This window comes from Lissotriton helveticus, chromosome 3_2, assembly GCF_964261635.1.
Source record: "Lissotriton helveticus chromosome 3_2, aLisHel1.1, whole genome shotgun sequence".
NCBI classification, from domain to species: Eukaryota; Metazoa; Chordata; class Amphibia; order Caudata; family Salamandridae; genus Lissotriton; species Lissotriton helveticus.
This window is the reverse complement of record NC_136062.1, coordinates 440,840,201-440,865,270: the sequence shown is the minus strand read 5'-3', so window position 1 is coordinate 440,865,270 and position 25,070 is coordinate 440,840,201.

Below are 25,070 nucleotides of genomic sequence, written 5' to 3'. Positions count from 1 at the left end.
TGATTATCTAGAGGGTGTGGCAATAGGATGGTTGTACTCGGGACAAAGGGAATACCTTCTCCAACCTCTAATGGTAGATGATGTTAAATAGGCTATACAAAAATTGCCAAATGGTAAGGCGGCAGGTACAGATGGCCTGCCTAGTGAATTTTATCAAACATATGCTGACCAGCTGGCCTGCAACTTGTTGAGGTGTATGCTTTCCGCAAAGATTCCTACCGCATCTGGCGGTGGAGGCGGATGACGTTCACCCAACTCGACTTTGGCAGTTTTGCTCTATGACAGCCCCCTAAACTCTAGGGTGCAACTATACAGTGACCTATACTAGTCATGCATGGAGGGCACTGCGGATAAGAGCGGTAAGAGACTATCTATATGCGCCCGCCTTGTTTTTAGATGCTCACCATGGCATTTTAGTTACACAGGAGCAGGGACCATCGGACACTTTAAAGACGGCTGGGGTTGCTACACTAGGTGACTTACAGCTAAGTGGAAAGTTTAAAACATTAGCTGCCCTCACTGCAAACAAACAGAACACTGCTATGCTGGGCTTTGCATATACCAGACTGCGTGATGCACTCCCTATGATTTATCCGAAGCCCGGATGAGCCGAGGGCTCTGAATACGCTTCAGGTGCTGCTATCCATGGAAGACAGGAAAGGCCTAATAACTAGATTGTATACCGGTTCTCTTGCTGAGAACGCATTGGTTCCGTCTGGTGCGTTCAAAAGATGGAATGTCTTATTGGATATACCAATGGCATGTGTTACGTGCTGTGCATTGACTGGACGCCTTACGACGAATTGCAACCTCAGGATAATCCATTTTAAGTATTTACAGCAGATGTATTATATGCCAGAGCGTCTGCATCGATATGGGTTGTGTGAGGATTCATGCTGTGTGAAATGTAGGGTGAAGAATGCAGACTTTATGCATCTAGCCTGGGGCTGCAAAAATGTGTCGCTATATTGAGGTAGAGTGATGCAACTACTTTCACAGACTATTATGGAGGAGGTCAAAAGCACGCCACAGGTATGTCTATTGGGCCTGCTGAAAGCAAATCAACCGAGGTATGCTAGACTGTTGGCTATTGCGATATTATTGGCCAAGAGACTGGTAGCAAAAACTGGGGTGGGTAGGCGGTGCCGAGAGTGAAGGCACGGCCAAAAGATGTTGTGCATTGTAAAGATCAGCCGGATGCTTATGCTGCGGAGCTTCCAATCGCATCCAGGCCACAAAATATTTGGAGCCCTGTAACGACATACGTACTGGGGAACCCTGGTGTCTTCCGATAAGTCAAGTACCAGGTCCGTGGTTGGAGGCTGGGTAGATACAGGGTGCTGACAGACTGCTGGGGGGATGCTGGTCCTCTAGTGTGACGGTCGCGGGATACACATTGTATTGAAAGTACTGTATGATATGTATAAGCATGCACTGTAAGTTGTTCATTATATTGCATTGTTAAGTTGAGGGAATACATTGAATATGTATGTAATATTCACGGATGTACTGATAAAACAAAAAAAAAAATACAAAAGTAAGCAACCCTTTACATTGGAACCAAGTGTGAGTTATTATATATATACGGCCGGATTCATATTTTCGGTTACCAGTTACCTGTTATCAATACTGAAAAGTGCTGTTACATTCAAGCCCAATAATATAACACAATACTAGGAACCCCCGTCCAGCACGACTTTTAGGTAAAATCATGAATTTTGAGGACGTCTTGGTTTCTTAATTTGTCACATAAAGCTATTGCACAAGCTTTATAGCTTTGTTAACCAGCTCTTATGTATCTCACATGGAATAGTTCTAAATTGATACAGTCATTTCGGGAGTACGATCATTTTCAGTACATTGCACCGCCCATCCAAATTTAGATGCAGATAGTCGATTCTATGAAGATCCTGCTTGACATTTCGAAAAGTGGGGCAATATATAGTTTGACTATCTTCCCGATGTCAGATGTAATGACGACACCCAAAAAGGGCGCCTCCTCTACTCAGCGCTGATCCCCCGAGTTAGTACCTTCTATGCTTATCACTTGGGTCTTACCCTCATTAAGGTGACATACTGAGTTAGCCCCAAAACCTTGCGCTTCCTCTTCTATATATTTTATGGCATCACAGGAATCTGGTGTTATAATGTTTATCTTATTGGAGTATTCTAATACTTTATATAGTGCTTGAGTTATGATTACTGGCAGAATCTTATCATTGCATTCCAATTGGATTAAGATTGGGTCTATGTATAGGGCAAATAACAGGGGAGAGCAGGGACACCCCTGTCTTGTTCCTCTCGTGATATACATTGGACTCGATCCCTTGCCCATAATCTGCAACCTAGTCTTTGGAGCTTAATATAGATCCTCAATGGATTTTATAAAGCCCAGACCAAGTCCCTTCCACCTCAATACCTCCCAGAGGTAGCTATAAGAGACTCGATCGTAGGCTTTCTCTGTGTCCAGGAACACCAGCCCCAGTAATGATTTAGCAACCTCTGCTATGTCCAGTATTGTAATTACCCTGCATACATGGCCGTCAGTGCCCCTCTCTGGAATTAAGCCATTCTGTTGGGGAGATAAGCGCTTTGCAATGACCTTCCTAAGTCTATTTGCTAAAACTTTTTCATTTTTTTAACATCTGCGTTTATCAGGGAGATTGAACTGTACGATATGGGATTCAAAAGGGGTTTATCCTTTTTCTTGAATACCACAATATTGGTACCTTCCCACGATGGCGGTTTTACCCCTTTAAGATGTGTTGCTAAAAAAATAAGAGACATAACCTCTAAGAGCTCAGGAAGAAATATTGCATACAAATCCAAAGGGATTTTGTCTGGCCCAGCAGAATATCCATTTGTCATAGCTTTTACCGCAGCCCTCAACTCTTCCGCAGATATGTGCACATCAAGAGGAGCCCTTTTCTCCTCTTCCAGCAAACTGTCTTAAACTGTACTAAGAAAGTCCAAATAGCAATTAAGGCTTAGGGGATATATCCTCTGCGAATAAATCTCAATAATAGGTATGAAAGACTTCTAAAATCTCTTTGGGCACTACCGTCCTTCCCCCCTGTTTACCACAAATAGCCTCAACCCCTCTTACTGCCTCCTTCTGTCTAATGCGGTATGCCAGCGACCTGCCCGTGCTCGCTCCATAGTCTTATCACTCTGCCTTATACCTTTGGTATTTAGCAGTCACATTCTTACACTTATATTGATTAATTCTAGCCTTGATTATCACTAATTTCTGCATAGCTACTCTGCAGAACATCTCCATCTTGATTAACTCAGCCAAATCAGACTCATACTTTGAAAGTCCATCATACATTTCCTATAACAGCCCCCGATTTCACTGTTGTTTACACAGGCTTTAACTCAATATCTCTCCCCTATGGCCACTTGAAAAAAATTCCAGACCATCTCCGGATCAGCTTAGACCATCTCCAGGTCAGCCGTACCCTGATTTATCAAGAGAAACTCCTTCAGCCAATTGTGCATATGTACCTGATAGCCGCCCTCCTTGAGCAGCTTCCAATCAAATATCCAGACTCTGGGTTGCATTTGAAGGGCTACTATTGCACATTCTAATACAGATGGGTTGTGGTCCATAAATTCTCAGGGAAAAGATTGAATTCCAATCGGTCCAGTTAAGGAGGTCGACACGAAAAAATAATCAAGTCGAACAAACTTATTATGAGGATAAGAGTAGAAAGTAGACCCAGGATCTGGGTATTTCAATGCCCCCCACACATCAATCAAACTATGGTCTTTGAGCAGTTGCTGAACAGCCTTGTACATTAAAGGTTTCCTGCCTTAGTACGGGGGCCTTGCCCGTATTTCTTTCCCACTTCTAAATGCAGATTGAAATCCCCACTTAGGATTAGAGGGGTTGGCCAGGTTTATAATTCTAAATTAAGTGTAGAGAGCATCGTTGGATCAACCAGATTACAACCCTATAGAGTCCATATTGTAAGCCTCCCTGTACCGATATGAATATTTGCAATAGCCCACCTTCCCATCTTATCCTCTTTAGCTTTAATTAATGATCCCACTGCCCGGTTGGCTATAATAGCTAACCCTCTTGTGGTAGACTCCTACATCGTACAACTTAATAATGTGTGTCCCAGTTCCTCTAATACGTTTGCTTTTCTCCTACAAGACATAGGTCTCCTTTAAACATATAACATCAGGTCTCATAGCCCTGAGACCCATCGCCATTCTACCTCTTTTACCCCTGTCATTCAGACCACAGACTTTTATTGTTCAGATACAAATTTTACCCAGCATCAAAAACTCCTCTGATCATAAATCGGATAAAATAGACTGTCTCTTTTAGAACATTAAGGTCACTCAACCTCTTCTCAAATTTCTTACCCCTATTGATTCTCTGTTGATTGTCTAGAGATATGCGACCCATACCTTGCTTAAGACCCCCACCTCCCTTCCTCCTCCCAATACCCCAGCTTCTCCCCCTTTCTCCTGGCGCTATCCAGCCCCCGCTAACAACAAACCCCAAAAGGTGATGGATCCCCCTCAATCACCCCAACCTCTATATGCATGCATCTAAGCAACACAAATATTGTGCATGTTTGCCCGAAATCCCTCTTTTCATCCCACACCAAAAAATAGCCCAAAAACACCTGGGTAATCAGAAATAGGAAATTGATAAACACTCAGGTTAAATACAATTCTAACAGTAATATATATCTTATTATCAGACTATCCCTACATTAATACATCCAATTTCCTTTAAAATAGTTAAATATCTAATTTGATGTACCATTAAAATCATACAGTACAGTGTTAGACTAGATACATTATTATCATATTATCCTAAGATAAAGTGCTCTAATAAAGTATGAGATTATATTAAAGTGCATAATGTTCTTCAATAAAGTCATAGGTACTATTAAAGTGCATATAGTGCATATAATTACTATCATTCATCAATAAATACCTAAAGTATTCCTTTTTCTTTTTTTTAAGATAAAAAAGAAGAGAGAAAAGTAATACACTTAATCAATTCATTTGTCCTCCCTTTTGAGCATTCCTACTTTTTTTAGGCATCTTCAACGTGTGCCCCCTAAGATAGAGAATAAGACAAGTTTATCAAGAAACTCTTTGGTTTTAATTTCCAAAGAGAAATAATACGTTTGGTCTCTTGATATGACTCTGAGTTTTGCAGGGCTGGGTAGGTATGCCTGTGCCTCCTTAGACTGCATAGGTTGTATTAGCTGTTGAAGCAGCCCTCGTATCTCCACCGTAGCATGGCAGCAGTCTGGTCTGACAGAAATCGAGCAACCATCCACCACTCTCTTTGCATCTGGGCGAGCTTTATCAAAGATTGCCTGGTGCAGAAGGTAGTTGCAGATAAACACCAGAATGGCCCTTGGTCTGCCCCTCTCTGGGTCCAGACCAATGCTGTTTAAAGGGAAATCTGTGTGCCCTCTGAATCTCTATTTCCCAGTTATAGTCTTGTAGCTCTGGGAAGACACGTTTAACCATTGTGTATCATGCTTCGTGGTCCTCTCCAGCCTCCTTGTTGGATGAGGCCTTGGCCTCTTAGGCAACCACCCGGCTTTCCATTTCAGACATTCTGCTCGGAATTCAGTACAGGTTTTATTCACATTACCAACAGCACCTATAGCTTCCTGTTGGTTGCCTGTATCCAGCGGACATCTAGCCTGTCTCATCGCGAAGAGCCATAACCCCTTGTTAAGTTATTGGCACTTATGACGCATGCAGCTACTCCACAGAGTGTCCCAGCACGTGCCTAGGAGGTAGACTAACATCTCAGGAGAGCTTTTCTGAAGAGAAATGCCTTCAACTTCTTCCTAAATATGCTTGGCACAGACAGCTTGAAGCTCCACCAGAAGTTGATTCCAGGCTATAGCGCCCAGATGAGACATGGAGCTACCACTGGACCTCTGTTTGATGGCCCTTGGAACATTCACCAGTAGCTTGATAGAAGAATGAAGCTGCCTGGCAGGAGAGTAGAAACCAAATCTGGATTGAAAGTAGGCCGTGTCATGGCCATATAACGCAGAGTGAACCACCACAAGGACCTTGAACTTCACCCTTACACCCACTGACAGCCAGTGCAGATCGCGAAGATGTGACCTGATGTCTGCCCACTTGGGAAGGTTAAACAATAATCTAGCTGTGGCATTCTGGATCATCTGAAGTTTATAAAGCAGGTAGGCGGGCAGACAGACATGAAGAGCGTTGGCATAATCTATGCAAGAGGTAATCAATGCTTGGATGACAGTTTTCCTAGCATTAATGGGGAGCAGTGCAAGGAACGTTTTAAGTGATTTCAGGATGCCAAAACATAAGCCTGGTAGCCTTTTGATTTGAGGACCAAAACAGAATTTACCATCAAACCATATGCCCAGGTTTTTTACCGACCGCCATGAAGAGAAGGCATAGGGACCTCATCTGGCCATAAATAATACCAGAGCTGAGAGAAACAGTTCCCAAAAAGGAGAATCTCTATCTTCTCCGCATTGCATTTTAGTTGTGCCTCTTCCAGCCAATGAAAAACTGTGGAGCGGCAGACCTTAGCCTGAGAACAGTTGGCCTCGCTGTCTTTGCCCCAGGAAAAGAGCAGATGAGTGTCATAAGCATATGAGATTACTTTAGCCCCAAGATCTTTGGCTAACTGAAGAAGGGGAAACATGTAGATTTTGAATAAAAGAGGGTTCAGTATCGAGTCCTGAGGGACCCTATAATCCAGAGCGTGGGGAGTGGCTACAAAGGGCGGGATCCAAACTTGTTGGGATCTGTCCGCCAGATATGATTTAAACCAATGCCAGGCTGGACCATCCACTCCAAGAGTCCGGACACGGGCCAGTAGCAGAGCATGGGGGACTGTATCGAATGCCGATGATAGATCCAAGAGAACCAAGGCTGCCCTGCCACCCACATCAAGGGTTTCCTGGATAGCTTCTGATATTACGGCCAGTGCTGTTTCCGTGCTATGCCGAGCTCGGAAGCCAGATTGAGCTTGGTGGAGAAGTTCAAATCTCTCAACAAAGTCAGATAATTGAATATTACCCTGCTTTTTGAGGATTTTGGATACCTCAGGAAGAAGCGAGATAGGACGATAGTTGGAGGGCAGTGAAGGATCCAGAGATGGTTTCTTGAGTAGAGGAATGATCTCGGCCTGCTTTCAGGCTTAAGAAACCCTGGTGGAAGATAGGGAAAGATTAAGTCATGTGTTAACTGCCGGGTTGATGATCTGTTGATGATCTCCACTGGATCAACAAGCAGCTTGGACGAGCATAGATGCTTAGGAGAGCATGATTTGAGAGTTTTAGTGCCTCCAGAGAGTCTTTCAGAGCAATAGCTTCAAAGGCCCTTGATATATAGTGATTGCATCGGGCTGTGCCACTGCTCTTAAGATGCCACTGGGGGTGGATCCTTCTGGCCTTGGCATTGCTGAGTAATCTCACATGAGAGCAGTGCTAGTTAATTCTCCATTAGTTGAAGTTGTGCGTTTGTTAGACTCTTGCCTTCTGATACCATCCACTCCACCAGTTACTTGACCCACTAGAGCCACTTAACGAGCTATCCTTCAGGCCATCTTTCAGCTCTGGATCCTCGCCTGACCAATCAGATTGGTTCAACAGTGAAAAGTAGTGCTCCACCACTACAATCTCTACTACATGGCCAGCTGATTTAGACCTGGCACTTCTGGTGGCTCTGAGTTTTTGCTTGTTCCTTTTCTTACCCTAAGCATCCTCTAGTGCTAAGCTAGTTGCTTTCAACCTGGTGATGTTATGGGCTCCTTTACCTTGCCCATTAATTCCATTAGTTCTATCTCCACCGTCTATGGCCTCTGATGTTGGTATAGGATCTTCTGGCCCCAAAGATATCTCCAGCTCCCGGGACTATACCCCGGTCTGCTTTTTAAAAGAAGTACACTGAATTGAGGTTGATTTTAACGCCACTAAAACCAGGGTCAGATTTTTCCAGTGTCTCTCCGCCACCTCTTTTCTTCCAAGGGGGCTTTCCTTTTCCCCCTGTGGCTCCAATGGTGCTCATTGCCTGCTGTTTTAAGGCTGTCTTTGGGCCCATATTGACACTCAAAAGTTTGTGCCTCGATCTGCTGACTGGTGACAGTCCACAGCTACCGCAGCGCCTGTAAAAATCTGAACAGGAATCTCCAGCTGCTGCACTCACACCATCGAATCGCTGTGCAGCAGGTTAGCATTGCTTGTTGGGGGAGGAGTTACCTCCTATCAGTGTTCACATACAACCTCAACGGGGCAGTTCGGGGGATCCGTATAGCCGCAGCTACGCAGCTCTTCAATGTGCATTGGTTTGTGTAGATGTCACTTCCTACTGCTGCTATAAAGACTTCACATCCAGCGATCCACCGTGACCAATCTAAGATAGGTTTACCAGGTTGCTGTAGAAATGGTATTGGTGCACCCTTCATGTTGTAATATATGTTAGAGATGACTTCACACTAAATGATATTGTTGCAAACCTGAAATTTTGAATGCATAGTTCAATATCTCTGCTTTATGCTTTGTAAGATTCTGGACAACTGCCAGGTGTACATAACTCTATGAAGTGACACAAAAATGTTTTAGTGAGCAGAAAAAGGTATGGAGTTCCGCAGAATCCGAGTGAATGAACATAAAGGGACAAGTAGGAGTGGCACCAGATATTGCTCATTCCACCTGACTGGAGAACAGGGGGGGATCTCCCTTGTTGGAACTAGGGCTCTCACACACCTAACAAGCTGGGTGTCATGCTTCATCATATGAGCTTGACCCTCGTCAGGTCGGCGCTGCAATACCTGACCGGCACCCAGTACGGGGCTCTTTGGCAGGGATCTTCTGTTCCTGCCGTTGGGTGAGGTGGGGGTAAGAGACTGTGTGTGTGTAGATGTGAGGGAGTGGATTAAAACAGGTCAGTTAGTCCTAAAATAATTTTTGGGGGGAAAGTAAACTGCCTTGCTAAAATGAGAAGAGAGGCAGTGAACTAGATGTTAGGTTTCTAGCTATGTGTGCTCTGCTCTTTGGTGGTCAACATGTTTCGTGCTCTCAGCCTCAGGAGGATCGGGGCACTTCGTCAGCACCAAAGAAACTATCTACACAACATGATAAGTGAGAAACTACATACCATGTGTTCAGGTTGTTACCCAAATTGGCTGTCTAATGCAGCCTGCAAAAGAGTCTGGTGATCTAAAGGATACCAAAAGTGCGACCGACGTTTGCTGAACGCTGGTGTGTACACCTACCCTGGTGCCGGATCCGATTAGAGAGCCCCGTATTGGGTGCGTGTGACGGGGTGAAGCGGTCAGACTCGGACGAGAGCCTGAATATGAGCCTTTCATCTCTCTCTGTGCAGCAAGGCGGGGCGTGGAGCATTGAGATCCCGACGGTGTTTAGAGGCAACGAGGAAACCGAACACTGTTTCCTTAACTGGGATGACTTTGACCCAGTCCCCGCCCCCTCTGATGATGTGGATTGCCTGGAGGACGGAAAAGACGCGAGGAAAGAGGAACCGGTATGTTCTACACCTGGAGGCGACGGAGAATTAAGAGTGAAGGCGGTGTAGGAGGCGGATCAAGGAGAAGAACCAGACCGGGTAGACAAGAGTGCAGTTAAGCCAAGAGGCCAACGACAAGGCGCATCCCCGAGCCACACTTCAGGGGAAGTGTGGCTTCACCAGGTACGGGCTCGCATTGCGGCGTGGGCGGGAAGGAGGGGGCCAGAGCCACCTTGATACACTCGACTCGCGTTACCTGCACTCCCTCTCCTGAGCACGGCACCGTCACTCGAGAGTCAGGCCAATGAGCACCGTGCGTATCCTCACTCCCTTTTCCCTGTACTTTACACGCCAGAGTAGTTGAACTTAATCTGCAACACTGGAGTGGAGGAGAGGAGGTCCAGACCGACGGAAGCTTCGCTGTTCCCCGGAGAAAAAAGAAGCTGAATTGGCCCTACCATATTATAGAAGCACGATAAGAAAGAAATGGGTGTTTAAGTTAATAAAACCCAGTCTCACCACACTAACTGTTCCCGTGAGTTTCTCTGAAAGCCTACAGTGCCCGTCAAGTATTTCAGTGCCGACCTGACGAGGGGCAGGCTCATATGATGAAGCATGACACCTAGCTTGTTAGGTGTGTGAGAGCCCTAGTTCCGACAAGAGAGATCCCCCACCTGTTCTCCTGTCAGGTGGAATGAGCAATATCTGTTGCCATTCCTACCTGTCCCCTTACGTTCATTCACTCGGATTCTGGGGAACTCCATACCCTTTGTATGCTCACTGCACTAGTGGGGCATGTGTGTTGGACCTCGTTAAACTCGCCCCTTTGTCCCTCTTGTTTGGTACACAAACATGTTTTACCCATATTTTCTTTTATTGCCTAACAAAGTGGATGCTTCACAAAAAGGAACCCCACATGCCTTTTTACTTTTTACACAGAAGAAATCTTCTATTATTAGTCGCCCATCAGTAGCTTAAATTTTTTTTTTTAATTTCATTAGCTATAATTATAAAAAATGAATATCTATAATATGAGAAACATAATTATTCTATATATCCAACATTATTACTTCTTATAAAAATACATTAAAACACAGTATTTATTTGAAGCAATTTCATCATACCTTTGATGTGGAGGATTTTGTAACATTTAAAGCCTGATTCAGGCCCTATGGATAGGGGAGATGTGAGCACCATTGACAAAGTTTGATTATGAAGAGTTGATGATACATGTTTGGTACAGGAATTTATAGTGTTTGACAATCTAACAAACCCCATATATATTTCTATATGAAAAAGAACATTGGAAGAGAGGTCCTGAAGAAGGTTATTACGAGCTACCATGGCCAATGAAACGTGTGGTGACTGTTTATTGAGATCCCTGGGACACCGCGATGGTCTCCTTTCATGGTTACTAGAAGGTCATCCTAGGGGAGTGTTCTGAGACTGTGTGACTGTGTTTGTATGGTATGGATGTGAGAATTGTTTGGGTTTGTTTTACGTTTTTCCACTTTATTCTGTAATTGATGAAATTGCTATGATGAAATACGGTGTTTTAATGTATTTTTGGAAGATGTAATAATGTTGGTTGTATAGATGAATGATTTTTCTCATATTATAAATATGAATGTCTTATGCATAATGACAGCTAATGAAATAAACAATATTTTTTTCAAGTTTCTGGCGATTGATGATTGAATATTTATTCTTTATAAAAAGTAAATAGGCTTGCAGGATTCGTTCTTGTGATGCCTCATGCTTTATGTTCTCCAATCCCGAGCCTTAAAAGTATAATGAGGGTAGCCTTCGTGAAACAGTTCTAACAATATGGATGGCATACATGATAAAATCCAGATGAAGTTAAAAAAAAAAAACTTCTAGACTCAAATTTCCTCCCAGTGTTCATGGCTGGAATCTAATATCTTAGTCAAAGAGTTTGATTTCTGTAGAGTACATATGAGATTGTGTGAGTGTTACCTTTCTTTGTGTGCTGTAAACTGTTACTGCACAATGCTTCCAACAACTTAATATGATTAAGTATAGTGTATGTGCATCTTAAATCATTGTGTGTGTTTTCGCAACCATTACACAATATTGGTTTAATATTTGCAATTGGGTATGTGCATTGCTGAGTCCTGACAGGGAACAAGGGGCCTCATTTATGGTAATTTTATTTTATTTATTTATTTTTACATTTGTAAAGCTCACTGTTACCAGCCGGTGTCCTGGCGCTGACTGACCACTCCCAAAGCAAGACCTGAAACTTATTGTCTAAAAAGCCAAGTTTTTCAGGGCCCTCTGACAGGACATCAAATCCGGTGCCTGTCTGAGGGCCACTGGCAGAGCGTTCCAGGCCTTGGCTGCTCCCAGGGAAAAACTTCTTCCACCCCATCGAGCTTTTTTAACTCTTGGAACCACAATCAGCCCCTGATCGGCTGATCTAAGTTATCTCGCTGGTTTATACCACTGAAAAAGCTGGGTCATGCAGTGAGGGCCCACACCTTTTAGCGCCTTAAAAAGTACACAGAGAGCTTTGAATGCTATTCTTTTGCGTACCGGTAGCCAGTGTAGTTTTTACCAGATCCTGGGCAACAGAGGCAAATTTAGGTGTACCTGTGATCAGGCGGGCTGCTGCATTTTGCAGGATTTGCAGTTTATTAAGCAGCCCCTGTTGGGCAATGAGCAGCAAGCTGTTGCAGTAATCCAGCCGGGACATAATCAAACCCGCCACCACTGTCTTCCTGTGCTCATCTGGGAGAAAGGGCAAAACTTTGCGTATTGTTGGGGGCGCTAGAGGGCGCGCGAGCTGAATGGCCGCACCTCAGTGAGGCTCCAGCAGCCTGGCATTTCTATCCGACATTAATCCTTTCATCTCAGCTCCCACCCGCCTGAAAATCCCCACGACGGAGCGTCGGGCGACGCTGCACACTCGGTGCAAGTTTGAGAGCTCTGCCTCCTTTGGTCCCGAAGATAGCACCGGTTGAACAGACGGCCGGGGTGCGTACTGTCACAGTGAAGCCCGGCGGCGGCCACAGGAACTACGCAAGCCCGGGGATCACCACGAGGCAAGTCGGCCTGCAGGACGTAGGCGGACAGCGCTGCTCGTCCCGGTAGCGGAGGCGGACACTAGCTGGCATCGGAGGGACTACCGGTGAGAGACACTATACGGGTGTTGATTGCGGCGCCTGGGGAGGATCCTGAGCGCCGCTGACGCTGCTTTACCCCCGTGGATTCTGCACTGCCGTTTCGACAGGCGCGAGCGCATAGCGCCGCAATCGGCCTGCTGCTGCCTCCATTGAGTGAATTCCGAGCCCTAGCCTGCCTGTGCTTCATATCCGAGGGTACCGGCCAATATACCTGTTGCTGCCATTGCTCCAGACCTGCGTTGCGGAGGCAGGTGCGCCCCCAGGGCCAGTGATCCTATTGTTGGCCTCGGGGCACTACCTCTTGCCCTGTACTAGGGAGCTTGCGGCGGCGCACTTGACTCGAGTGCCTGGAGCCCCGTTGACAATACCAGCCCTGATCCACCCTTTACTGCCCCTTGGATCTTCACAGTGGCCGCCTGCTGAGTCTTCCCTTCTACCATTGAGGCACGTGTGGAGTGCTTAACCTACTGGATAGCGCCACATCAACAGTGAGTGGCCCTCTTCACCTCCCATTCCACCAGCCAGGGTGTGCATAGCATTGGGACGCACCCCTTCTCCTTGCCACCATGGGGAAACCGGATAACCGGCAGCCCAAGCTGCAGTTTGAACCTGCAATGCAAAAGAAATCGACTAGACACACGGGCGACAGCGTGCAACCTCGGAGTCCAGCAGCGGAGGTTTCCACATCGGCCCACACAGCCCCGGACATTGCCACGATGCTGCAGGAGATGCGCCAGGGCTTTGCCACTGTGGTTGACAAGGTGGATAGGTTATCCGCTAGAATGGACGGCATAGTCCAGAAAATGGATGTCCATGAAGAGCGCCTTACGGAGGTGGAGCGCCGAATATCCGAGAATGACGACACCACGGCGGCACATACTTCAAGACTTTCCAGAATGGATAATGTACTGCGGGTAATTGCCGCCAAAAATGAGGAGTTGGAAGCGAGAAGTCGACGGAACAACATCCGTGTCACGGGCATTCCAGAATCGACCAACACAGGGAAGATGGAGCTATACATCGAAAAGCTACTTACAGCGGCAGTGGGGGCGGAAGCTCTCTCGAACCAGTTTATTGTGGAGCGCGCTCACCGTTCGCTCGGTCCCCAGCCCAAGCCTGGCGCCCCACCACGGCCCATTATTGCGCGCCTGCTCAACTATCGAGATCGAGATGCGGCACTACGTGCGGCCCGGGCGAACCAGAACCTCACCTATGATGGAGTGCCCTTCTCTATATATCCTGACTTTACCCCGGTGGTTCAAGAACAGCGGCGGAAGTTCCTTCCTGTTAAGAGAAAACTTCGGGACCTGAACATTGATTATGCCCTTTTGTACCCGGCCAAATTGCGAGTAACCCATCAAAGCACGCAACATTTCTTTCTTAACCCCCAGCAAGTTGAAGACTATATTAAAACTTTGCCTAAACGAGGTAGGCGACCTACGGATGCTGAAGGCCTACATGATTCTGGTTCTGAATGAATGATTAATGGCCCTGTATTGTTCTGAGGCTGTGGTCTACTGGATTATCATCGCCGTCTCACTACATGGCGAAAGATATCACTGTGTGCAGTGGTTATGACTGGCTCCTGGGGTGCCGTGGACGGGTGCCGGACTGCAGGTGGTAATGTATGCCAGGCCCCCACCCCCCCTACTCCCTCTCATTACCGGAAAGAGACACTAAGGGTGGACTTGCATGGAGTGGGAGGACTGGGGGTGGTCGAACGTGCACCTCTAATGGCCCCTATTGGGTGTACCCCAAGGACCTTGACTTTTGCTCTTTTGTTGTTCAATTGTTTTGGTTACTATGTGGATGGGGGGTGGGCGTGGGATGCTGGCGAGTTGGGGACGCTTCAGTGGGAGGGGGGTGGCGGTCGAGAGACTTTGCATAGTAAGAATGCAGATGACACAGTGTGGCTCACCTTAGCGGAGCCGGGTGGAGGGAGAGACTATGGTTGGTTGTTAGATGCTACTGGTAATTTTGCATGCCTTGTCCTTTCGTTGGGATTCATTGTGGAGGGGTGGGAGGGGGGTCAATTTGGGAGGCCTGTTTGTTGTTGGTTGGCAACATGTGCGTTAGGTATCACAGAAGCGCTTCTACGTCTTTGTGGGGGGTGGGAGAGGGTCCACGTTGGGACACTTGTTAGGTTTCGGTTCATGACATGTGCACTAGTTTTCGTAGAATTGCTCCGATGTCACATTGGGAGACGGCTGGCTAGTAGCCAGGAGAAAGATGGGTCTACTTTGCGATATGTCCAATGTAAGTTGCTAAGACACAGTACTGGTATCGGGGGAGGTGCTCCTGGGCGACGGCTCCCATTCCCTCCGGGTATTATAGAATTGGCGAGATTTAAGAAGGGTATGCACCTCACTGATTGTGGTTACGCCTTGTTGGATGCCTTGATTCCTAATGTATGTATCCAATTGCACCCATGGGGGACACACACCTGAATGTGCTCACGTGGAACGTGAGAGGGCTGGGAGATCATAGAAAGAGGAGACAGATACTGGGGTATCTTGATCGCCATAAAATCCACGTTGCTTTCATACAGGAAACGCACTTTGCGCCTAATAGACCACACTCTTTCGGCAACAGGTGGGCCTCGTACACTGTCTTCTCCTCATATTCCTCCTATGCATGTGGTACGGCTATTCTTATCAAAAGAAATACACCCTTCCATCTAGCGGGCTCAAAGATAGACCCACAGGGGAGATATTGCTTAATGTGGGGCAGGCTGGGGTGTATGACAGTGACGCTCGCCTGCTGTTATGGACCTAACGTAGACGATCCGCAGTACTTCACTGCCTTATGGGCAGCGATAGTTGAGACGGGGTCACAACACATCATATGGGGGGGTGATTTCAACGTAACTTTAAATCCCGCCTTGGACAGATCACACCCCGCCCCACATCACTACACTAATGGGAGGGAGGTCCTTGGTGCGACTATTGATGACAACCATCTCATAGATGCATGGCGTTCTCATTGTGGAGCGAAGGGGGATGGTACTCACTTCACCGCACAGGCAAAATCATGGGCTAGACTTGACTACGTACTCCTGACATCCCACCTCTACACATCACTGATACACGCAACGCACCTCCCCAGAACATATTCTGACCACTCTCCGGTTCATATCACATTGAAAGGTGCTGAATTGGGCCCCCCTGTCACGGCATGGCGCATGCAACCCTCGATGCTCCTAGACATGGAGTTCCAGGAGGAGCTTCGAGAGGAATGTCTAGACTTCTTTAAACGCAATAAGGACTCAGTTCAGGATGTTGAAACTATATGGGATGCATTTAAAGTCACGCTTAGAGGCCTCTGCATTTTGAAGGGCTCGGGGGTACTCAAGAGCATACTGAATAGATTGAGGTCCCTGGAAGCAGACCTCGGGCGAGCAGAAGAGGCCCTCGGAGCGAACCCGGGCGGCGATACACTGGCTGAGATACGGGAAAAGATATCGGAATATACAGATGAGGCTGCCCGGGAGGTGAAATTCAGAAACAAACACTGGGTGGCACGACGGTATGGGGAGGGCGAGAGACCTGGGAAAGCTCTGGCTACTACAGTTAAACTTATGCGTTCGCCCACTGTCATACTTGAATTAGAGACTGCTGAAGGGTTGCTACTTAGGGACACCACGCAAATACTGAATGAATTTGTACGCCATTATAGTACACTTTACACCTCCACCAGAACAGGGGAACTGACGCTAGAGGACTACCTGGCAGATGTATCGTTGGGATGGCTGAGCGACTCGCAAAGGGCATTTTTGAGTGCCCCATTTGAACTTGATGAAGTCAGGGAAGCTATCATGCACATGAAATCGGGCAAAGCCACTGGGCTGGATGGCATCCCCATTGAATTCTACAAGACATATATAGACTTCATGGCGCCGGTCCTGCGTGAAGTGTATGAAGATGCGTTGGAGGTTGGTCACCTTCCCGCCTCCATGAGAACTGCTCTCATCACGTCCCTGCTTAAGCCTGGGAAGCCCGCTTCACATTGCGATTCCTATAGACCCCTATCATTGCTAACTTGTGACGTGAAGATCCTCGCTAAACTAATTGCGGCGCGCATTAGTCTCCTGCTACCAGACCTTATACTTCCTGATCAGGCTGGGTTTATACCAGGCAGAGCGACGTCGCACAACCTTCGCACCTTTTTCTCAGTCTATGATTCTGTCCATGAGGACTTGCCAATGGCAGCCATCTTTTTAGACGCCACTAAGGCGTGTGACTCGCTCGAGTGGGATTATGTATTCCGGGTGCTTGAGCGGATGGGCTTCCCTATTATTTTTATATCCTGGATCAGATTGCTATATACACGTCCTGTGGCCAGAGTACTTATTAACGGGCAGCTGTCCTCAGAATTCCCTGTCTCCAGGGGGACTAGGCAAGGATGCCCCCTGTCCCCGCTCCTGTTTGCCATAGCCACGGAACCCCTTGCAGCTAAACTACGTCAAATTCATCGGGATCGTGCATTGCGGTGCTTTCAAAGGCAGAATCTCATTTCAATGTACGCAGATGATATTACACTCTATGTTCGCCACCCGGGCGAGAATCTGCACCTCATGCTTAGAGAATTCATCCGTTTTGGGGCTCTCTCTGGAGTGCAGATTAACTGGAGCAAGTCATGCAATTTTCCGATCACTGCCTCGACACGTACATTTCCACTGGAATATCCACTTGCCTGGTGCGAGGGGGATTTCAAATACCTGGGTATACATATAGAAAAAGATAGGGACGCGCTTATGCGTGCCAATTATGGCACGGTGATGGATAAAATCAGTGATAATATTTCCAGGTGGATAACCCTTCCCTTGTCCATGGCAGGGAGGGCATCACTAGTTAAGATGGTGATACTCCCGCAGCTTCTGTATTTATTTCTAAACATACCATTTTATCCCGGAGCATATTTTTTTAAGCTGCTGCGCTCGGAATTGCTCAAGCTGGTCTGGGGTGGGAAAACGCCCAGGCTTAAATGGGAGGTCCTTGTCAGGCCTTACTCGCAAGGTGGTTTTGGGGTTCCGGATTTCGAACTCTATTACCGGGCTGCCCAGGCCCACTTCGCCTATTTCTGGGTACGACAACCTCAATACATGCCCCAGCTGGCGGCTGAACATTGGCTAGCACACCCGACACCGATCGATGGAGCGCTCTACTCCCCAGTTGAAGGTAGGGATAAAACCCCGAACACGGTCCTCAGCACAGTGACGGCATGGAATCATATTAGTTCGAAACTTGATCTACAGCTGATATACGCCCCACTACTTCCCTTGACATACCACCCGTAATTGCCGCTACTACAGGAAGCTGGCTTTCAAAAGTTATTGACAAAAATCCATGTTCGAACATGGGGCGATTTGTACAGAGATGGCACTTTCCGTACCAAAGACCAACTCTATGACGGGATACAACTGACGCCACTTGAGGTATTTTACTATATAAGGCTTAGACATGGTTTGCAGGCAGTTACACCTGATTTCCCACACGAACCTCCTGTACTTATCCCTCTACAACATATACTTCAACTCGATAACCCCAACAGGCTGGTGTCCGCGCTGTAAAGGTCGATCCGTGTCAATATGGACTAAGCTGAGTTGCCTGCTAGGGAGAGGTGGGACCAAGAACTAGCCATTGCCCTTACTGACAAACAATGGGCATTTTGCCTGCAGCAAACTGAACGCATTTCATCCAGCAGCAGATATAGGATCATTCACTATAAATTCATTCACAGGTTATATTATACACCTGCGCATCTGCACAGATTCCAGCTACGGTCTACTGACACTTGTGACAGGTGTGGGGCTCCAGGGGCTGATTTCCTGCACCTTGCATGGGGGTGTGACCAGGTATACCACTATTGGGATCAGGTCTTTCAGGCACTCTCCAAGATGATAAATATGGCGGTGGAGCCATCTCCGTTACTGGCACTGCTAGGCTATGTTGAACCACTCCAGGCAGCCCACCGCAAATATGTGGCGATGGCCATGCTATTAGCCAAGCGCAGAGTGGCCTGCAAATGGGGAAGGGGGAGGGCACCCAAATTCAAGGATTGGATGCGAGACATGGTGTACTGCCAAGAACAATTACATACTTACTCTGAACTGTTGCCTCCCACTTCCAGACCCACTGACGTATGGGCCCCACTACACTGCTATTTGATAGCGGAATCTCCGATGGCTGCCGATGATTATGGCTAGATGGCTGGGACGTTGCTTTGATGCTCCCTGAACGTGGGAGGGTGTGGGGATGTATCAAGCTGCTGTGAGTTCAGTTACTAATGTTATAGCACCCCCCTTCCTTCCCCCCCCCTCCCTCCCCCTCCCCATACCCCAACCGGTGGACCCCTCCAATTCCCCACTTGTTGCACTACCTCAGTGGGTAGTGATATGGTGCTAAATGCCCTTTGCCTTAGCCGTAGGGATTCCTCTGGTCATCTCATGAGGCATGATGACTTAATACAACCTACTTGTGAACCTCATTCCATGTACTGCACGGTCCTGTTCTCTTTATTATTTCATGCCGACTATGGATGTAGACATGCCATCATGCTGGCGCACGTGCCTCTCCCTCTATGTGACTGGGTTATCGCACATGTTTAGGTTACTACAAAATGTAAAAACTGTAAGACGAACTGATATGCTTATGTTACGTTTGTGCTTGTCAATGAGTAGATGTGCTATCTATACAGAACTGCATATGCCGATTTTTGATTGTCTTTTCTTCTCCTGCTGATCTGCACTAATAGCGGCCGGCCTCAGGGTTGTAGGCATAACGCTGTGTATCAGTGACAGTACTCAATAAACGTCTTGCACCAACAAAAAAAAACTTTGCGTACTGTTTTCAGGATATAGTGGGTGGCTGAAGACAGCGCGTTTACTTGAGGCCTGAAGGAGAGTGTATCGTCCATCAGGATCCCAAGGTTCTTGACCGTAGTAACTGGGGTGGGGGGGGGACCCATTTCCTACGGCCACCATCTAGGAGACCAGAAATTCTCTCGAGCCCCAAACAGGAGAACTTCGGTCTTTGATGAATTCAGCTTTAGGCAGTTCCCTGCCATCCAGCTGCTGACTGCGCGCATGCAGTCTTTAAACCTGTCGGCCGTGCCTTCCTCTCCCCCTGGTAGCAGCAAAACCACAATCTGCGTGTCGTCTGCATATGATGTTAAATTGAAGCTGAATTATCTAATGACAGGTGCCAAGGTGGAAACATAAACGTTAAAAAGAGTCGGACTCAGGGATGAGCCCTGAGGAACCCCACAAGGGAGCACAAACGGACCCGACTCTAGATCGCCCAGAGCCACCACCTGTTGGAAAGGAAAGCCTGTAAGATCTTAAGTGCTTTACCCTGAATCCCGCAGGTCCTTAGACGGTCCACCAATAACCTATGGTGGACCGTATCAAAGGCCGCGGACAGGTCCAACAGAATCAAGGCGGCTCTGCCTCCTGCGTCCATCACAGTCCTGATGTCTTATGCCGACTTGATCAAGGCTGATTCTGTGCTGTGTCCCGGGCGGAATCCATGCTGTGATGGATCCAGATGTTGCCCAGCACCCAGAAACATACTCAGCTGGGTGTTCATTATTCCCTCTATGATCTTGGCCGGCAGTGGGAGTCTGGCAATGGGCCGGTAGTTGTTCAGGTCGGCCCCATCCAAATTTGTTTTTTTAAGAGGGGCAGGATGGATGCCTGTTTCCAACGAGACAGGAACTCCCCACTTTCCAAAATATTATTAAATAAAACAGAAATGACGCATCGCTGCGTGAAAGCAGTGATGCGTCACTTCTCAGTGCACCCTCCTTGCGATATACCTGATGCGTCATATTTAATGTATGACGCATCATGTCACAAGGAGTTACAGATACGTCAGAATTTCTGACGTATCTGTAAGCGCAAAAGTGAAGCATTGCTGGAGTGTGTCACCAAAGTGACACAGCTCCAGCAATGCTTCCCTTCACATGGGGCAAGCCCCCATGTGAAAAGGCCTGCGTCAGTCTTATGCCTGCTATGAGGCAGGCGCAAGATTTTGACGCAACGGCGTCCTAGAAGTGACGCAGTGAAATCTCATAAATTTCACTGCGTCGCTTCTACGAGACTTTTTGCGAGGGAACGCCCCCCCGCATACATTATACCTGACGCATGTATAATGTAGCGCAGGGGTTTACAAAGTGACGCATCTGCCTAGATGCGTCACTCTGTAAATAGTGCGCAACAGGAGGCATGTTTTACGCCGCCAATGTGTCACAAAAAGTGACGCATCAGAAGCGTAAAACTGACGCACAGCCTCATAAATGAGGCCCAAGGTGCGAGGGTACCGAGTTTGGAAAATGGCCACCACACACAAAGAAGTACAGCCATCTATAGGAAGCCATTACAACGCTGCTGTTTCCCCGCATACCATTCCAACGCAGGTGTTACTACGCTCATGTTGTAACAACGCATAGTCATTACGACACATTTTTTACAACGCATGTGCTTTTACTAAACATGCCTTTACAATGGATTTTGTTGTTAAGGATGTGTGGTAAAAGCACATGCGTTGTAAATGAATATAGGTGATACACGTCATTGTGAGGAAACAGAGGCTCTTCCGTTTCCTCAGAATGACGTGCATCACCCCTCAGACGACCAGAGAGAACCAGGAATCACGAAGAGAGAGGAACCACGAGGAGAGAGAGGTAAGGGGGATTGGGCCTGGGGTGGGGTTACTTTTTTAGGGTAAAAGGGGGTTCGGGTGGGGACCGTGTGTCATGCAGTGTACTGGTTTAGGGTAGGGTCCGGTGCGTGCAGGGTAGTGTTTTAGGGTAGGGAGAGGACTGGGGGTTTGGGGGTGCTGTGCAGGGTAGTGTTTTAGGATTTAGTGTAGGTTCAGGGTCGTGTTTTATGGTAGGGACAGGACTGGGGGGTTGGGGGAAGGGTCGTGCGGGGTAGTGTTTTAGGATTTAGGGTGGGTTGTGCAAGGTAGTGTTTGAGTGTAAGGAGAGGCCTGGGGGTCAGGGGTGTCATGCGGTGTAGTGTTTTATGGTTCAGGGTAGGGTCGGGGAGTTGCGCAGGGTAGTGTTTTAGGGTAGGGAGAGGACTGGGGTTGGTGGAGGGTCGTTCAGGGTTATGTTTTAGGGTAGGTAAAGGATTGGGGTTGGGGGATAATGCAGGGGTAGTGTTTTAGGGATTATGGTAGGGAAAGATTGGGGCTGGGTACGAAATTAGGGTTTAGGGTAACTTACCGTGGATACTTTTACCAAGAGTGTACCTTTACTACAGATGCCTTTGCGTTGTAATGGCATGCGTGGTAAAGGCATATTTGTGGTAAAAGTATGCGTTGTAATGGTGGGTCGCGGTGAATGACTACGCGTAGTAATACCCGCGTTGTAATTACACGCATGGTATTAGTATGCATTGTAACATGTCATATTCCCGTCTATCCCGTATAGCAAAGACATGTGCCCTTTGCAGCTTGTTATGATCCCGTTCCAAGGATTCTCTCCACAAAGTGCCTCATCGTAAGTTTCATGCCATCCCACCTGGCAGAAGCGATGGCTGCTTCTCCGAATGTAGTTCATCACAGCATGGACACTCGGCTCACCGCAGAGCTGACAAGAACTTAACTTCACTACTGAACTTGCAGAAAGGCAAAAACACATCAAAGCATCTACCCAATGATAGCAATTTTCTGTTAGTTAGGTCTTCTATTGATACAGGCTCACTTTGACATACATGGCAGCCCTGTCATAGTGCCCCAGTCAAAGAATGTCATTCAAACCATAGCATCCGGCTTTATGGACATTGGGCTTAAAGCCAATTAAGCTGGGTGTGGGGGTGTCTGGTAACAATACGTGAGTTGCTTTGCTTAGCCTTCAGTAGCTCAAGATGATTTTCCCTGATCAGAAGTAGCTCTCACACCAGAAAAGGCTGGAGATCCCTGCCTTAGAGATTTCTCTTAGCGTTGTGCAGCAGCTGCGTCAACTTTTCGTGGCGTTCTAGCACTTAACCAACCACATCATGTGTGGGAGTTCTTCGGTTGTATTTCCATTTCTCCTTAACAAGGCTAAAGGGCCCTCAGACAAGAAAGCTGAAAGGCAGAGTGAAGTGACTGAAACCAGCTTGCTTTTTTGCACTCCCCATTCACCCAATACATTAGTAGTGGAGTGCATAAGTAACTCATCTTCGCCTTGCGATACTTTCTTCTGGGGGCCAAGGCCCTTTGGACCACTCTTGACGAACAGAAGGTGCAGAGAGGTATTTATGCAGCAATTCAGTCACTACCAACCCCAGTGCAACATGATCGTTGGCATGGTTCAAAATCCTTCTATTAATCCATTTGGATTGACATTTTGCAAGGTGGGTTCCTAACTAGATATTGAGCTGCAGAAGTATAAACAACCTATGATTTCCTACAAAGATTAGAATATATTCATCATAAAATAATTATGACATCAACTGTATTGTGGAAAGTGTGTGACTAATAGGTTACATAGGTAATCTGCAGCAGGTAAGTAAGGGAAGGTATTGACCATATGTGCGAACCCAAAACATAATTGAGGGTTTAGTCTTCATACCTATGAGAGTATGTCATGTCTAAAAGAGATAAAGAAGAGAACAGTAAAAAAAACCTAAACAGGTGCTGGAGAATGGGGACAGAAGACTTAGCAGGTGATTTATGTTTGATGAACTGAGTTTACTCTGTCAGGGCGACTGAGTAAACTACTCTGTCGTCGTGATGAAGTAACCACTTGCCAAATTATGAAATAATAGACAAGCCAGCGGTCATTTTTGAAGCATTGAGAGGAATGGCCGTCACGGTGGTTCCTGTCACAGCTTTTTTAATTGACGTACAGCTCCGTAAACATGATGGAGCTGTCTGTCAAACATATGTTTTTTTTATTTTCAAAAAGAAAATCCTGAAGCAGGATTTTAAAATAAAAAATATGATGCCTGGCCATGGCAAGAAAGGTATTTTTAGTTCTTTACTTGCCCTTATCATCAGAGTTTTCCCTGACGGTGATGGGCAGAAAAGAATTGGTTATATGTCCACTATTTGTCTGCCCAATTTAGATTGGCCGTCGGAGAAGTTTGCCCACAGCGGGGATGGAGTAGTCTCTGCTGCTGCCAAACTGTGGTACGCATGCATATAAATTCGGCGGGCGGAGCATTGTATTGGCGGTAAGTATACTCTGTTGCCGTTGCAACAGAGTATGGTTATCTTCAATATATAAATCAGGCTGTACAAAGTTGGGGCTTTGAGTCAGCTGCCAATGGCCCTACTATAGTCTGCCTGAGACAGACCAGAAATACCCCACTGGTCATAATTTAACTTAATGTAATCCCTGACTGCCCTCGGGATTGGGTTGTGGTTGTATCTCAAAACCTCAGATCTGTATCACAGAAAATAAGGCAACGCCAGACCATATGTATTTAAACCGTTTTATGGAATACCAAAAACACGGTCCACGTATATTTGCTGTAACGTCCAGCAATACTGAGAAAGGGTTAACACCACCCAAGATCTCTCCTGTGGTCACACCGTCCTCCGCATGAGCGCCGTTCCAGACACTCCCCAACGGAGGGCACTGTGCTAAGCAGTGGCCGACAATGCCACTCGAGATAATGACAACTTACGCCGTCTTACCGTCCCCCGCAAGAATGCCGGTCCTGGCAGTCGCCAACGGGGGGCACAGGGGTACCGTGGTTAACGTCACCAAACTGTACCTTAATTCAATTCCTGTTAAGGCACCAAGAGCGGTGTCTCTCAATGTAGTGTAATGTCTTAGGGACGTTGTCCTGTAACTCAGGCAAGGACCCACACCGAGATTCCTTACTATGGTCCGGTTCTCAGGCACCCCCTGGATGTCTCGGCGTGTCAAGGGGATGCGCAGGACCAGCTGCTCGACTCGCGCCCGAAGTCCCAGGAATACCGACAAGGCACTGAATGTCCCCAAGTAGCGCCAAGTCAACACAGTCCCAAGAGTGCTCACGCACCAAACAGGTCATTAGGCCGCTGCAGCGCGAAGTGCTCAGAGACCCGGTCTCGGCACAGGAATCGGGAATGTAGATACGAACGCTGTTCCTTACCTTACACAGTCTCTCGCAGCCTTCGGCACAGTTCGAAAATATCCGACGTTTGCACTTGGCGCCGACATCGTTATATACTCCTCTGGGGTTTGCGCATGCGCCGCGCACGGCATCACGGGATTTGTAGTCCGTCCCGAACCCGATACTGGGAGTTGTGGTTCCGTTCGTCTTCTTTGGCGTTATGAGTGTTCTCCCACTGCTTGCTGCTCCGGAAAACGACCTGGAGCATGACAGTATATCCCACCTCACACAGGCCCCATAGAAGGTCCAGGTTTCGTGGGAAACTTCCTGTGGAAGGCCTCAACCAGACGTGATGCTGATATACCCGAGACGGGCTCCCAAGA